Raw genomic sequence first — 12,387 nt, 5'->3', positions numbered from 1 at the left:
CTTCAGGGAAGAGAGGAGTAATTTCTATTTTCAATTTTTGAATCTTTTTCTTTGGGGAAAGGAGAAGAGAATTTTTGTCATGGATGTGTTGCGTTGTGCTTCAAATGCTCGCTTTTACAAAGGATTTCAAGAAAATTTTGCCAATTTGTCATTAAATATTTGTTGATTTCAAAATCTTTTATTGCATAAAAACATTACCTCAGAATACCTTCGGTATTACTTTCAAAAGGACAAAGCTTTCGCGAAGGAGGATTCAAAATTCAAGATCTTTCAATTGGCCAACCAAAAGGATGAAGAATAAATCCTCGATATGGCCAGCAAAGGAAATTTAATGTTGTTGTAAAGCCATAAGTGATCGGTATTGATCGCAGTCAATGGCACATTTTTAAAGATCATTCTTGGAAAATAAAGAAGTCAAAATATCCTAGGTGATACAGAAAATCCATTCAATTTCCATATCTCCTCAATCACCTAAGCCACAATTAAATATCTGCAAAAAAGATCTCTTAATTGTCGTCAAGATGAAGACGAATTATGCGAGTTAGACCCTCGGGGCCAAAGAAGATTTAGATCATCTCCAAGATGAAAGAGTTTGTAACAGATCCTTCCAGGGAAAGTTCAGAACACCCTCAAGATGAAGGCGACTACGATGAGCCTCCCGACAAACCCTAAAGGATATTTAATTTCTGCTATCATCAAGAGAGTTTCAACCAAAAAGCCAATAACCGTCAATATAATCTCTGGAAAAAAAAAGGGATCGAAACATCTCTGAGATGAAGGAGTTTGTGACGTACCCTTCAAAAAAAAAAGAGAGAGAAAAGTCAGGACATCTCCAAAATGAAGGATGATGTAATCCCCAAAAAACTCAAGAGAGCTCCAATTCTGTCAAAAAAAAAATGGGCAGAAAGATCATCATGAGAAAAGAATCCCAGGATATCAGACTGCCGAATCTGCCAAAGAATCCTCTTTAAATTTTGTGAAATTCTATTATCAATATTATTTCACCAATTGCTTTCACAATATCAAGAATACTCTCTTTTTTGTTCATATCAAGGAAATTGATAGCTTCCTTGAAAGAAAGTCAATTGCAAGCAATTTGAATTCGAATCTTGATTCTACGGAGTTAAGTCCAGTTGGAGGTAATACTTCAGGTAGAAAAGAGGGAATACTTTCAAACCAATGTGCATCATTTCCAATTATTTTGAATCAACAACAATTTTTCAACATTTTGACAATATTTTCTAGCCATCTTGACGTGAAGCGAGAGCTTGAGGTTCATCTTTGGCGCATCCTGACATCAGTTGTTATCCCTTTTAGGACTTGATAACGGGAGTTTTCAAGATTCCTTCCCTTCTGTTGGTATAATCTGAGCATCTGGGTTCTCAGATTTGCACACTTCCCTGTGTCCCCATTGTCCCACCATAGACAGTCTAATTTCGGCTTGAGGTTAAGCCACAAATCATTTTCTCACAAAAGGTCATCAATTTCAAAAGTTATTTAGTCTCAGCAATGAGGCACCCAAAATCAAACCTCTTTTCAAGCTTTAGGGACCCCAATTTTATCCTTTTGCAAAACCCCTATTGGATTCATTTTGCGGAAGTCCGAAGGTTCCATCATGGTCTTTTTTTTAGAATCCCATCATTATTTGCCCAATCAGGATAAGGGTACAAACCTGAGCCTTCTTTGATGAGGTATTTCATTTTTCGCCCAATCATGATAAGGGTACAAACCTGAGCCTCCTTTGATGAGGTATTTCATTTTCCGCCCAATCAGGATAAGAGTACAAACCTGAGCTTCCTTTGAGGAGGTATTTTATTTCCCGATCAGGTTAAGGGTTAAACCTGAGCCTCATTTTGATGAGGTATTTCATTTCCCGGTCAGGTTAAGGGTCAAACCTGAGCTTCGTTTCTACACGAGGTATTTCCCGTTCCATCCAGGTTAAGGGCGAAACCTGAATCTCACTTCTTTTGAAGTAAATTCTTTCTTCTTCATTCGTCATTTCAAATCTACCATTTTCATAAGGGCTAATATTTTCATATCCAGTCAGATCCTTCTAACTGGGGCATTTTTATAGCCCAAATTTGGTGTGTTTTTCTTTGCCACTAAGCTCATCTTCAAGTCGGCTTAGTAGCAAAGAGGGGCATTTGTAAACACCCCAAATTTTCCTCATCCATTCTCAAACAACCCTCCTCGTGCAGTGCCAACCCTGTTAGGTCAGTGTAGGAGTCAAACCCTGGGTCAGTTTCAGAAAATCACCAGTTTACCAACTTTCATTAGGAAAATTGCCGTTTTACCCCTAGGTCATCCCGGACCCCAGTCAGTCGGAGTCAACCAAGCTCATTGGTCAGTTCAGAACATTTAGAATATCAATCATTTCAAGCTCATCTGAGCTCACAAGGAACAGACCATTTCCATTTCTTACCATTCCTGCCAAAATGGGATCATTTTTTCTGAAATGAGCTAATTTCTCACTCAAATCCAAGCCAATTCTCTCTGAGTCAGTCATTCATAGTCAGTCATACTCCCCAGAGTCTAACTTGAGCTCATCAGGAGTTCGAGTGCTCCAGTTTTAGTTCAAAACCATTTCTAAGTGTCCAAGAGCCCATTTTAGTCCATTTCAGCTCTTTCAGCTGAAATTGAGCTGAGTTCAGTCAGTTGAGCTAGTGTTTGAGCCTCGGTTTTAGTTCATCTCAGTATTACTGACCTTTGTTTCAACTCAAGCCTAGTTCAGGTTCGTAATTCACTTCATTCCAGTGATCATTCCATACCATTTCTCTGAAAATTCAGTCGAAAAGGTCAGTTGAGTCAGTGCCTGGTCAGTTTATTTGAGTTCTGAAACTCTAGAACCCAGCTCAAACCCTAATTTTTAGAGTCATTCTAACCCAGTAGAGTCCGAAAATCATTTCTTCAACCATTTTGCAATTTTTATCAGTTTTTATGCTTTTTGAACTGGTACAACTGCCAATCAGGGTTTAAAATCCAAAATTCTTCATTCAGGGTTAGCATTTCGCATAGCATTTCATGTCATTTCTCAATATTTCATATCATTTCTCAGCATTTCATAACATTTCATCACATTTCATTTCATTTTTGAAGTCCAGAACTCCAGTTTTATAAATTTCAATCCAGATTGAGTTTTAAAAGCTTTCAAAAATCAATTTCAAACCCCGGGTTTCCAAAATTGACATTTTTACCCCTGGGAGTCTAAATTTGGAAATATTTTCTCAAGAAAAATAATCTGGATTTATTTCAAACTCAAAATTTTGAATTCTATACTAGATTTGCTTCGCAACGGGGTATTGAACTTCAAAATCCGAGGTCGTTTCAAAAACTGCCAAACATAGCTCGTTTCGTCTGAAAATAAATTTGAAAGTATTTTCTCGAGAAAAGCAATCTGGATTTTTTCCAAATTTAAATTTTTAAATTCTACATTGGATTTGCTTTGCAACGAGGTATTGAACTTCAAAATTCGAGCTCGTTTCAAAAACTGCCAAAAATAGCTCGTTTCATCAAGAAATTTTCTAAAAAGACCATTTTACCCCTATGATTATCAAAATGAATTTCAAATTTGGAAAGAGAGCCCGCTCTGAGATGGCTCCTTTATTTCTATTAAAAAAAAGTTTTATCTTTTCCTTTTCTTTTGTTTTATTTTTTTTTATTTGTTTGGTATTTTTTTATATTATTTTGTTTTCTTTGAGAGGAGGTGGGACCCACAAGATGGTCACCCAAACCTCCACCCCCCTCTCCTTTCCTTCCTTTCCTTTTTCTTTTTCCCTTTCTCTTTCCCTTTTTTTTTCTTCCTTTCTTTCCTTTCCTTTTTCTTCTTTCTTTCCTTTCTTTTCTTCTCTTTCTTTCCTTCTTCCCTTTTCTTCCTTTCCCTCTTACCCAGCCATTCACGTAAAACTTCTTTTGGCTTTCTTTTCATTAAACCTAAAAAGACCTAAGTATTGAATGAATTAAGCCCTAAGTCCAAAAGATAAAAAAAAGAGGAGACCTACTGCTGCCTCCCAACTCTCATTCACGCCTCTCTCTCTATTTCTCTCTCCCTCCCTCTCTACCTTAAGCTCTTCATCCCCATTAAACAGCAGCCATCTCTCTAAGCCCAGCCCTTGCAGCCTTCATCACCACCAATAGTAGCTGCCACCTACCAGCTTGCAGCCACCACAAAGGGGAGCACCAGCCGGTTCACCTCTTCCAGCAACCTATCAATCGGTTCACCTCCTTACACAGCCACCATTACCTGCTGGCAGCTACCACCTCTTCATCTTCTTTCCTCTATCAAGGAACTCCTTCCTCCAGCCGTACCAGCTCCTTCAAGCACAGCTTCAAGCTGCCACCATTGCAGCCATTACGAAAGGACTTCCAACATCTTCAATCATTGCAGCAACACCTTGGCTCAGCGTCTTTTGAACATTGCAGCCACCACAAGAGGAGTTCCAGCCGGTGTTTGCTTCCAGTCACCTCTTCCAAGGGCTCTTCCAGTTGCAGCCTCTTCCGCTTTGTAGCACCAACTATCACAACTCCCCAAGGTAAGCCATTACCTTCTTATTCCATGTATTTCATTAGTTCTTGTTATAGTCCTACGGTGTTCACCTTTGTCGTCCATCGATTTGAGGCCTTTAGGCTTCGGTTTTTATGAGGATGTTGTGGAACCGAATCAAAGGCTGGATCAAGGGTCATGTGAAGATCCCCTTCATGGTTTTAAATTAATAAACATCGTAAGGCCCTTATCCACTATACTGAAAACTCTATAAACGATAGGATTCATCCATCTCATGGATTGAATCCTTCGTTTCAAGAGTCAAATCAAGAATGAATCCTATTCCCTCGATTGTTTTACTATTTATTTTTGTATTTTACATAGATTACATGTTTAAATCTTGCATTTAGTTTAATCTCATGATGCATATTGTTCATGTTCTATAGTTTTATTAAAAATTGATTTAGAATCTATAGAATCCATGTTTATGTCCAGTCCAATTATGATTTCATGCTCAAATTCTTGTTTAAAATTTCTGAGTTTTTCGTGATAGATGTACTTATATGTTTAATATTTCATGTGTAAAATCCAGATTGATTTGATAGTTGTAATCCCATTTTGAATATCAAACTCCAAAACTGGATTTTCCCCTTCTGGAATTTCCAGAATTCATTTTAGCAGACAAGAATCTCCGACACCACCCTCGTGGGAGATTCGAATTGTCCTACAAAAATCACAGTGGATTCATAATTGAATCTACTAATGATCTGGAAATTTTGAGGTTTTTCCAAGCAGATTTGTCCTCTGTCAAAAATTGGATTTCCCAGTCCCTTGGGAAAATCTTGATTTTCCTTCGTCAGAGTATAAACAGACCCTAATGCACCGAGTCCGTTCGATCCGTAGCTCGTCTACAAAAACTTTCAACACGAAAGTTGTTCCTAACGTGTTTTCCAGTCATTTACCAAAATTTGGAGATTTTTTGAACTGTTTCAGTATTTGCCCCAAAAATGTCTTTTGTCTGACAGATTTCAATATCCCAAAATTTCAGAGATTTGGGTCTCTGATAACAGTGTCCCTTTTCCAAACCGTATGCCTAATCAAAATGATGCAAAAAGATCAAATTTTTCTATGTTTGTCAGTGACATTTTCCCTCAATTTCAGCCTTTTACCCATCTGTTTACTATTTGTCTTACATTTTCTACCGAAACCTGTCTGTTTCCCTCAAATCCTAGAGTCGCCGGATTCCGATCCGACTTGCCAGAGTGGTACAGCTCCGACCATAGGTCAAAACCAGAAAGTGCAAAATAAAAAAATCTTTGCCTTACTGTTATTTGTCACCCCATAAAATTTGGGCAAAGTTTATGGAAGTTTGATATCCTAAATCCCCTTTAGAATCAGCATTTTAGGCAAAATTTTGATTTTCTTAGGATTTTAACTATTTTCCATATTAAGAAAATACAAAAAAAATAGATTTTCAAGCTTCATTCTATTTTTAGGTTATTTTAGGTGTACATGCCAAATTTCGTATAATTCCAAGTTTATTTGCTCCATGTGTTAGTTTATCATTAAATTCAGATGCGAAAATCAGGCAAAAATTAGGTTAAATTTGATATTTTATGATATTTTTGCCATTTTTGGGTTTTTATCATATATATGATCATGTAGAATCATATTAGGGTTAATTTCAATGTCATTTGCATTTCATATTTTCCATTTTTGCAAAATTTATTTCAGAAAACCCTGGTTTTAGGGCCATAGTCTTGTTGTCGGGGGTATTTTGGTCATTTTTACCTAAATTTCGAAATTCTAAACTTTAATTTTCCAAATTTTCATGCATATCATCATATTTCATCATACTGTATTTGATTTATTTCATTTGATTTTCAAAATTCCAAAATTTACAAAATTTCTTTCAGAAAACCCTGATTTCAAGGTCATCAGGGGTATTTTGGTCATTTTGACCCCAATTTCGAATTTTCAAGTTTATTTTCAAAATTTATTCATTATTTATCATGTTTATATCAAAGGGGGTATGAATTTGGGTTTATATCTGAATAGTATCCGATAATTTCCAATATTTTCGGATAATTTTTTGTGCTAACCTTGTTTTCTAGTTTTGTTGGAACATTCAAGAAGAAGGATTAGTTATTTTATTTCTTTATTTTATTCAATTCAATGTAAAATGCAATGTAATATTTGGAATAAGAGTTACCTTTCTGCTTAGAATAGGGTTACATTGCATATATTTAATTTCTGCAAATTTCAATATTTGATTTATGATTCATGCATATTTATTTCAAATTCACTATGGTCGACACGAATGACACGTGCACAAGATTTTATGGAGTTTATAAACTCGGTGGGATTCGCATTTATGGCCATAGTGAGAATACGAAGAAAACCAAAATTTATGATCTTCGTATTAGCCACATTCAGCCTACACATTTAGGCTAACTTCAAAAATGCACTGCATTTCTCAAAACTTCTAAAGGATTTCTCAATTCATCAAATGAAATTTCATTTTCAAATTTATATTCATTCGTTCATATCATTCAAATGGCATTATTTTCAAACTCATTTTCCAATTTCAATTTCAGAAAATTCAGTTTTCTCAAGAATTTCCAAGTCTTTCTCAGGATCTGATTTTCTCAAAATCCTGAGTTTTCAAATGACATTTCAAAGCATTTCCCAAGTCCAAATCAAGATTTTCCAATGTTTTAAAATTCTCAAATTTCAAAATCTCAAGTTTTCAGAAATCGATTTTCTCAGATTTCCCATTTTCTTGAGAATCCAGTTTCTGAGAATCCATTTTCTATTTCAAAAATAATTTTCTAATGAATTTCTTAGATTTTCTCAAGATTTTCAAATCCATTTTCATAGAAAAACAAATTCCAAATCTCAAAATCGACTTTCCAAAGTTCAAGTTTTCTTGAGAAACCACTTTCCAATGCAAATTTCTGATTTCCAATGAAATTCAATGATTTCCCCAGAAATTTCAATTTCAAGCACGTTTCCAATCATTTTTCAAGCATATTTCAATTTTCCAAAGCAAACATCATATTTTCTCAAACTTGCATTATTTTCAAAATTTCATAGCACAGGCCTGATTCTTTGTGCATTCTAGGAAAAATAGAGCATAATTTAGATACTTGAGTCAAGTTTAAGCACATAATTGATCCTTGGTTCAATTACCCCTGGTAAAGGTGCCAGAAATGGTTGAACCTCATACCGACAGACGGATCCCATTCCACAGAATTTTCCTGTAAATTTTCAAAACGGAGGCGAGTTAATTTTCAAATCAATTTTCAAAACTTTGGTCGAGTTTGACTCGCAAAATTCGTTTCTCTCTCGCAAGGGAGGATTTTTTTTTTTGCGATGATAACAATATGCCAACAGATGGGAACATCGAATGAAGAATGTTGTGTGGAGAAGTACCATATAATGAATAAGGCACATAGTGAGTGGGTGCAAATAGTGAAAAGTATTGCACATACTATAGCAGTGTGTTGTATGATGGTTTGAAGTGAACATGCTGTGAGAGAAGAAAAAAAAAAGCAACATCTATATGGATGGTTTTGTAATGTAAATATATATATATATATAAACTAGTGGAAAATGATAACCATGAGTACATGATGCATTAAGAGAAAGAGGGAGGTCGAAGTCATGCTCCAGGCTTTTGCATCAGCTCTTGAAAAATTAAAGCTCCAGTATTATGTAGAAGTATCCATTCTCGGTTAACCTGCTCTCAGATGGGATAAACCCATCTCTTTTGCTGAAGATTCAGATTTAACTGAATGTTTTGTCCCATGCTGTGATAAACCAACAATGCCCATGCCATGATTGATGGTTACATCTGAATTCTGCTAATTGCATAGCAGCAGGGTTTTGATCTACTATCATTCTTTATGACTTTCAGTTGCTTGAGTCCACACAACCCAAAAATAAGTAGGATTAAGGCTTACCTTCCAGAACCTTTTGTACCTTATATCATGTTGATATAGTTGCTGGAGCAGCTTTGGCAGCAGCTGTTATGGTTGATACAAGTACTTGGGCACACACTAATGAGGAAGTGACGGTGGACTTGCTGTAACAGGTGGTGAATGTCGAGCCCTTCCTTCAATCGAACCAATCAAGACTCCCTGTTTGTCAGGAATTACAACAATACATCTAACTTGATATTCGGGAGGAGATGTGATCCTCTTAAATTCAGATGAGTATACATACATTGAGCTGTCATTGCTGAAAGTGATGCACGGGATAGGCTAATGCTATGATAATTATGAATAGTACCATTTGCAGCAGGTGGATATTCCAAATCCCAAGTTGTGCTAACACTTGTCTAAATTGTAAAAATTTTAATTTGGCAAGTTGAATGAGAACTATCCCTAATCAGATGACAATTTCACAAAATATCCCTTGTGAGATATCAAATTTTGAGGCTTTTGCTAGTAGGCATTGGCTCCCACATATTCCAGTTGTTCACGTCAAGAAGTACCTGTATGAACAAAGAAAATGGCCTGGTTCAACTCAAAAAGTTTGACTGTTCTGGAATGAGCCCAGATTTAAAAAAAAAAAAAAACAAACAAGATCAATTGTATTTTCATGGATTAGCCAACATGAAACTGCAGAAAAGTTACTGCTACAGAGGTTTTCTGAGGCAGATCTGCAGGAGGTAAATGCAGCCAACAGTGAGCCACCATGCACAACATGATTTTTTTTTTAGTGTTATAGCAATCGATCCAATTATTTAAGCAAATTAACAAAACTAAACTGAAAGATTTGAATTACACGTACAGTTCACTTTGGCTCTTCTGGTCTGTCTGTTGCACAATGGATTCCTATCAATGTGGTTGGTATTGTCTCTTGCTTGCTAAGGTCACCATTTACTATCTCTATAATTCTGATAGGAGTCCCAGGTGTTAGGCTGCTTGCCAAAATCGTATCATTGAATGTGATCTGAAAGGCTCTCACAATAATTGTCATAATAGCTTTGTCATCACTCTGAGATGAGAGTTAAAGAAACTTTACACCAGTGAGTTTTATCTTCATAGATCAATTGGAACAATTAATTCCAGCAGCTTGATTGCTATGATATCAAAACATGGACAAAGGTTAAAAATGACAGGAAACCAACACAGGGAAATGGGGATCAAGATACAGAGAAAGAGAAGATCCAAAATAGCGTGAAGGATAACAAACGCAGAGGAAGTTTTTCCTCTTTTTTTTTTAGCTACACAATCCTCCAGGCATTTGAAATTCACAACCAAATTAATGCTCACTATGTGATCAAGAATCTCAGCTTGAATCCGAGTTCGAGGGGAAGGCATCTAAAATGAAGCCTGCCTTACTCTGGTAATAACTTGTTCCAGCCTTCTCGACACCAGTCCCAGGATTATGTTGGCTGGAAGTAGCTTATATTTATTTAACGCACTGGAGATCCATTGGGAGAGGCACGAGCCGTTGCAGGAGGAGACAAGCTCGCTCCTGACGAGGCTGCCTATGGGGATATGGGAGGATAACAGGGATGTACAAATGCAGAAAACACGATGTACATGAAATGCAAAGTTCAATAAAAAAAACTTATGTAGGGGAATATGCTGCTGAACATAGACGATACCGAGATTACAATGAAGGATGTAGATCTTGGGAAATCATTGAATCCATCTGAGATATATAGGTTCAAGAGTGCAATGTGTATATATAAAAAAAAAACTATGAAATAAAATGCAAGTCGGTGAAAACTAAAACCCATAATGCGAATTGAATCCAAAATATTGATCAGAGCTCACACGCCGCACTAGATTCAAACATTGAACTACTGAAATGAGAACCAGAGAAGAAAATGTGTTATACAGGAAATGCGAATATAGACACGAATTACGATATGCAAAAATATATAAAAAAAAAGGGAAAAATGATCAAAGCATGGATAGATTAGCAAAAGGGAATTGAGAATCTGTTATGTCGTAACAATTAAAGAAAGAAATCATAACAAAATTAGGAAATAAAAAACAACAGAGGGAAAACACAAACTGAAAATCAAAGAGGAATAAAAGAAAACGTGAATTGGCTACAGGGAAGTAACGATCAAGATGCAGTGTATTTTCATATTGAAAGGACTTGAATCATAAAATGAACCAACAAAGTGATTTATAATCTTAGGAAAGAAAGAAATTCAATATAACTGATAAAAAAAACTTCTGCCAAATGAATCCGATCTGATACGGGATCATATCAGATATCATCGCAGAGATCATTCTAAATGTAAAAGGAATGCAGATGGATTTCTCGACAGCTTAGGCCCAGATGAAAACCACGATTACGCTAATGGCTAAGGGAAGCCGATCGTGTTTGGTAGAAGCAAAATGGAAATGCAATCAGTAAAGAAGGAAAAGAAATACAACAAGAAAGAAGCAGAAAGGAGAACAAAATTGAAATAATGGTGTACAATGAAAATAAGAAATCAAAAGAAAAACTTGCAACAAAGGAATGAAAGTGTCGGAATCTGAGGATTCCTACCAATCTTGCACAGGGATGGGTTGGTGTTGCACAAGCAACTCAACACCAGCAAAGGTGCGTCAACGGGGCCAAAATTGAAAATTAAGAAAAAGAAAAAAGAAATGAAAGGAAGAAAGAAAGAAAAAAAAAGGAGAAAGATGAACCACTTACCTCTGGTTGCTGCGGGATTGATCTTCTTCAGGCCACTGGGGCAGGACCGGAAGAAGAAAAAAAAATGCAGAGGGGAAAAAGGAGAAGCGTGAAAGGGATGGGCAGGTGGAGAACAAATCGTGAAGGAGGACATGGAGAGGAAGAAGCTAGATCAATTTGTGAGAAGGGGTGAGGCGAGAACATATGAAGACTAGATGCATGAAATGGCAAGGTGTAGACGGATCCTAGAGAGGAAGAGGGGTGCTGGGGTGAGGAGGCGATGGATCAAGGGTCGAAGATGGATCGAAAGATAGAAGCAATGCGTATGGAGGGACCTGTAATCGTCGCAAAATTTTTCCCGTCTTCCCTTCCTCGCGGAAGAGAAAGGAAAATGCTTTCGTGAGTCATTCTTGACCGGATTTTGGAAATTGTTTTGAATTACTCGCCTCTGTTTTGAAAATCTGTGGGAAAATCCATGGGATAGGGCTCGACTTGTCGGTACGAGGTTCGACCGTTCCTGCCTCCTTTAACAGGGGTAATCGAACCAAGGACCAAAATTGTGCTTGACTTAGTGAAATTATCAAAATTGTGTTCTATCCTAAATGCACAGAGAATTCAGACATGTGCTATGAGATTTGGTAAAATATAAGTTGGAAAAGTATGATGTATGCTTAGAAAACATTTGAAGTTGAAAAACATTTCTCAGGAAAAAGATGGAAATCAATCTCTCAGGAAACTCAGACGAAGAAGATTTGAAATCTTGAGAAAGTTTATAAAGAATTGGAAAATCTTGAAGAAATGAGAATCTCGAGAAAATGGTAAGAATTTTTGAGAAAAGATGAACACTTGAAGAGGAAAACATTTGTCAGGAAAACTCGGACTTTGAGAATTTTCTTAGGAAAATGATGGAAATTTTATAGGAAAGCTCATTGGAGAAGGAAATTCAAAACTTAGGAAATTGAAATTCTGAGAATCTTGCCCTTGAAATATCTGAAAATTGATTTTGATTCTTGAGAAAGATGAGAAATTTCATTTGAAAAGAATCTTAAGAAAATAATATTTTCAGGGAAAATCACGGGAAAACTTGACTTGGGAAATCCAACTTCGAAAATCTTCATAGTTTCTTGAGGAATCGATTTCCATGAAGTGAAAATTTCTTGAGAAAATCATGAGAAAAAAATAGATGATGCAGATGATTTGAATGAATGAATGCACTTTGAAAAGATTCTCTGAGAAATTTATTGGAAAATGTGTAT

This window comes from Nuphar pumila, chromosome 14 (assembly GCF_984573655.1).
Source record: "Nuphar pumila chromosome 14, dmNupPumi1.hap1.1, whole genome shotgun sequence".
NCBI lineage: Eukaryota > Viridiplantae > Streptophyta > Magnoliopsida > Nymphaeales > Nymphaeaceae > Nuphar > Nuphar pumila.
The sequence above is the reverse complement of the archived record's forward strand: the minus strand, read 5'-3'. Positions refer to the sequence as shown.